General features: G+C 30.8%; 1 long non-coding RNA gene across 1 annotated transcript; it reads right to left on the bottom strand.

Annotated features, from left to right (window-relative positions):
• Positions 1-864: 864 nt before the first annotated feature.
• LOC134267145 (uncharacterized) lies at positions 865-3,967 on the bottom strand. Its single transcript, XR_009992099.1, has 3 exons — positions 3,642-3,967; positions 2,574-2,763; positions 865-1,643 (listed from the first exon to the last, which is right to left on the bottom strand). It is a non-coding gene; the product is annotated as an uncharacterized LOC134267145 (long non-coding RNA).
• Between the last annotated feature and the right edge of the window lie 1,796 nt (positions 3,968-5,763).

Here is a 5,763-nt window from a genome sequence, read left to right as displayed (position 1 = left end):
AGTTACTAAAAATAGAATTCTTGGTCCAAACGCAGGGTGAAAACAGGAATTTTATAGGATTTTATATTTAAAAATTCAGCATTTTACTTGATTATGATATAAATTATCCATATATGGTTGAAAGTAACAAGATACACTTGTTTCGGAATTTTTTTCATAATCACAAACTGTGCCCTCGTTTAAGTGCAAAAAGGTCACAAATCTGGCATATTTCCAGATTTTTGAAAACTGGTAAAAATATTAACTTTTCAAAAACCCATAACTCAGAAAGTAACGCTTAGAATCAACTCAATCTCATACCAATTATTAGACAACATGTCTGTCTACATTATATAAAAAATCTGTCTTTGGACTCTCAAATATTTTTCTGTACTTTTTACTTAAAGTTGGACATTTTTTGTGAATTTTCAAATTTTCTCATCCCTGAACTTCAGCAAGGAGTTATTTGCTGATTTAAATATTTTCAAGAATTCAAATTTTGCTGCTGAAAAATACCAGTATATTGAACATTTTTGTTTTCAATCAATAATTATCTCTTAGGGGGTTAAATTGGGGGGGTAGCAGAATTGTATTATTTTACATTTTCTTTGAGCAGGGTGATATTCACATACTGTTTAGTACCTGTTTGTCAATCAGTAGACCAAGTGTGTTCTCTCTTATCTTAAAAAAGACTTGCTTGATGAATAATGAACATAGTACACTGGTATCTACTAATAAGTAGATGACCCCTTTTAATTTGGAGTTCACAAGGTCAAAGGTCAAGGGTTATAATTCTCGATATACCAGTATGTAGATTTTAATCATTCAAAATCGTGAGGACCCATTGTTTGACAGACATGAAATTTGAAAAGTAGAGGACCCCTTTAGATTTTGAGGTCACAATGTTAAAGGTCAAGGGTCAAACTGAACAAAAAGGAATATCAGAGCTATTTTCTTGACAGATATACATGTATTGTAATGGCAACAACCTCAAAATGAATGAACACAAAGTTTTAAAAATCAACAAATTAGGACATTAATTATTTTATAATTTTTAATTTCATTGCATATTAAAATTTGAATATTACTCAATAATTAAGTACATTCAACCACAAATAAATTACAATGCTTGACTGCTTCCTGATATTTTATATTCACTTCCAAAATTAAAATGACCTTGAAATTTTGTATGCTTGAAAAAAATCTACTTGCTTAAGTATACATCATGGTTCTAAATTAAGGTAAGATTTAAAAGATAAAATCACAGTTTCCCCAAATCATATTCTGGATTATTTGCTATACCTGTATACAGGAAATTAGTCTTTATAATAGTTTTATATTTGGTAAAACTAAAGCACCGCTGACCTTGAACTTTGATCTTTTCTAAGATAACAAGCACTAAAAATTTACTCTGAATTTCTGTGTATTCCTGCAAGTGAACCCTGATACATATTAAATATCATTTGGGTTGATCTTGAGGTCTCAATCTTTCAAAATCTATAAGGTGTATCCAAACTATTTTGTTCAGTATGACACCATTTTCTTCCCATGTATCATCCAATAACTTCTGGAGAAAATTTAACAAGCACTGAAATTTCCACTTCTGGTTTAAAGAACAACTGCACTGTCTCCAAATACACAAGAGTAGTACTCAAAGCAGGTACCTGTGAAAAAACACAGCTTTAAATTAAATTGAAATAAACCATACAAGACATATTCTAAGATTTTTAAAGTAAATGTCATGTTTATGATAATAATACACTTAAATTATTCAATTGAAGAAAATGTCATCAAATGATTTAGGTAAGACTCTTCACAAATTCTTCTGGCTTTCTTTGAAGAAAACAAGAGCTTCATATATCCTTGAAGTAAAGTAATAGAGTAAGGAAAAATGCATGTGGCAAATCAACAGACAGACAAGGCAATTCCTTTCCATGTACTATAGTATACAGTTATGAAATGGGTATGAGGGAAATAGCAAATTTATTATTCCCCGAGGGAGGAAACTATTTCCCGGAGGAAATAATTTTCTGCCGAGGGGAACAATAAATTTGTTATTTCCCGAGTTCCCATTCCATAACTTTTTTTATTATACCGAAACAATGATAGACGATTTAAATTTTTTTAACCAGATATTCCAACATTTAAAAAAAAAACTGCAGAGGCATAATTACAAATGCATGCGGTTTAACACAATGTATGATAAGTGAAGTATAGTGTCCTTAAACAATTAAATTATTTTTTAAAAAGTATTTTCACTGACATTTCGAAAAATTATCTTTGTCTTCATTTTGGTAGAATTCAAGTATGATTTTGACATCGCACGTTGAAATGTTTTGACGTCATAGCTACATTGCTAATAACATGACGTCACAGACTCGAGATTCCTTGTATGCTCCACCCACTGAACACTTTGATTGGTTAAAATTACTAATAAATATTCATGAGGGAGTAGTCCAAGGGAGCAACTCTGATTTTCCAGGGAGTAGTCTTCAGATGAGGGCAGTAGTCACTTATCGGGGAAATAGAGTTTTATGGTATTAATTTATACAGAGTAATGACAGTAGAGGTATAATAATATAACACATCTTTACCATTTCCTCAGCAGTGATACTAAGTAATTGGTAATGCTAATGCTGCATCTGCATTGTCTTTCCTCTTCTTAATTCTGGATTCTGTTCATAAAACTACATTGGAAACCCTATGTAGTAATTCTTTATAGCTCCACAGCTGAAAATCCCATTGTAAAGCCCAGTCCTAACCAGGGAAATGAATTTGAATAATCTGAAATTGCAAGAGAAATATAAGAATGAAAGGAAATATTCTTTACAAAGTATTATTTCCCAAACTTATATTTGGGATAATATTTAATTAGTTATGTTTTAAACACAAACCTGTCAAGGAACACATGGTGACCTTTAATTTGAAAAGTACAAGTATTTGACAAATCTTTTTTCCTTTAATCATATTTGACAAATCTTTTTTCCTTTAATCATATATGAAAAGCTGAAAATCATAACTGTAGCCCGATCTTCATAACATTTCATAAATATCTGAAAAAAATATTTTGTCTAATGAGATTCTTTATAATCATGCAGCCCACATATAAGGCAATAATGGTGATTTAATTGACAGTGAAGACCCATGCACCTATCCAATTCTTAATGTACCCTATTAGTAAACAGTCTTTGAAAACCCTGGACCTATTCAACTTTTCATTCCCTCTTCATCACCCCACAAAGGCTACTTATGCTATTTATAATTATTTTGCAATATTGTTATTTTTATTGCTACATGTACAAGTACCAACCTTGAACATGTTGAAACTTCTCTTGACAGGTTTGCTAGGTATATATTCAGGTCCAGTACAATCACTAGATTAAGCTACGTTAACGTAGGTATTTTTATAGAAATAAATTACTTTGCAATTGGTAGCTAAATAAAGCTACTTCAGGTAGGTAAATAAAGCTAACTAGCTAGCAGACATATATAGCTATATCTAGTGATTGTACCAGACCTAGTGTTTTGTAAAAAATCTTCTCTTGTCCACAATCAAGTCCCCATCAAAATTGTTTAATCATTTATTTTTTTAACCTATCAATACAGCTGCAATAAGCCTTTTTATAAGGTATACATAGTATTATAAACCAAGATCCACCTACCTGTTTCTTTTTCAAATTCAAACATTGTTGATTCGGTATCATCATCACTACATCCGTCTTGCTACCAAATGAATGTTTGCTGTCAGAATCATATTCATCAAAATCAGAGCCATAATCCGAAGACTCGTTGACAATTCACGCACTTGAATCTTTTTCTGGGGACTAACAAAACGGTAACAAAACGTCTCAGATACGTCTCATAATGTTTACATGTGGTTACGTACTTCGATCCCGATGGTTTTCATAATGGTTTATGCATTTTATACATAGGCCACTAGTATATACGTAACAAATTACATTCACAGGAGGGAAAATTTTCTTCAAATCACACATAATTGATGCCTAAAACGATTAGATGACAGACATCTGTTTATAAACTTCGTAAACATAATCATTATCTACCTTCTCTACAGAAGAGCGCAACAGGGGAGATAATTCTAACAAAATCTAAATAAATTGTAAAATACGTTTTTTTCACAGGAAAAGCAGGGAAAAAAATATTTATAGCTTTTATAGAATTAGAAATAATTATCATTGTTTATATTTGTAAATATTTTACACAAAATTCATTAAAATTACGGTTAAAAGTAAAACTTATAAAATCATGAATTTTTCCATCATTTGAATTTGAGGTAATTTCATTACGATATAACTTTTCTGTCCTTGAGAGTTCAAAGGTGGATTTTACATATTGTTTGGATAATGTGCAAGAGATTCTTAAATGCACAAAATTCTGAAAAAAGAAGCGTTACTTTCTAAGAAATGTATCCCTGAATATTAACAAAAAATGAACCATTATCATTTCTTGGCACCATGCCAATATTTGTGCCCTCGTGACAGCCTTCTATAAAGGGGTTTTACAAAAAAAAAATGATTCCAACTTAATTTTACGACTTAGTTCTATGAGAAAACATAACCCTTTTATTTATATATTGTTTTTTTCTTTTTTACTTATAAATATTGAAATTGTCATTTTTACACCAATTTTTTTGCATTTTCCCTTGAATATTGACCAAAATGAATTATTGGCTGTTACTAAAAATAGAAACAACCGATGCAAAAATAAACAACATATTTTTGACTCTCAATGGGTATCCTTTAAGTTAATAATAAAAATTAGTTTGTTCTTGAGAGTACCTATCAGAGCATTTTTCTATATATCTGCATGGTTTTCTCGTAGACACGCTCTTAAGGTTATAAACTGTGTTGCAATAAAATAATTCGTTGTTTCCTTACCCCACCTCTCTGCAAATATCGGGAAATTAGATTTAACTGCCCTTGAATGGAGATAAGATTTATAAATATGCATAAGAGGTGGAGCTAATATTTTTTAGGAATGGTCTAAAATTAGAATAGTTCCTGTATTTATATTCAGTGCATTCTCTCTCTCTCTCTCTCTCTCTCTCTCTCTCTCTCTCTCTCTCTCGTCATATGTTTGTCACTTTTATCTCTTAAGTTTTCAAATAAAGTATATAACTAATAACAAATAACATCGGCCGGTAGAAGTAGTCATTCTTATTGCTAATCAAAAGCAATGGCTGATGTCAACAATTTGCGTGTTCGAATATAAGTGCCAACTAGCTCAGTCGGTAATGCACAAAATCAATAATATTCAGGTCAAGGATCGATACCCGCTAACAGCAGTAAGTCTTACTTTATTTTTCCCTTTGATAAAAAAGAAAGAAAAACATCACACTTACTTTTTTTAAAAAAAAAAAATTAGTTTCTTTCATAATTACATGTACTTGTCCCTATAAATGAGCGTGCTGGGGAATTTCAATATTTTATTTCTTGAATCTTACTTTAGATGTTCATATTAAACAATGGTTCATAACATATAAATGAATCTCTATCTTCATGAAGACTATGAACATGTAGAGACATATAATGCACTCAAAAATATATAAAGATAGTAAAATGAAATGATTTTGAGATAAATATAAGAATAATCTTACAGATATCTAAGAGAAAAAAAAAGAACAGCCCGTGTTCGATGGGAATGGATTGAAACAGATATGGTCAATCACTATTGCCCATTAGAATGCGTGTTTCCTTTCAAGTCACGTGATGGAATTTTAGTATTCACAGAGTTACCTGGGAATAGAAATCACGTGGTTAATTA

Source organism: Saccostrea cucullata, unplaced genomic scaffold (assembly GCF_032062105.1).
Source record: "Saccostrea cucullata isolate Sc308-1 unplaced genomic scaffold, CSIRO_AGI_Scuc_v1 ctg736, whole genome shotgun sequence".
NCBI classification, from domain to species: Eukaryota; Metazoa; Mollusca; class Bivalvia; order Ostreida; family Ostreidae; genus Saccostrea; species Saccostrea cuccullata.
This window is presented reverse-complemented; position numbering and strand designations above follow the sequence as displayed.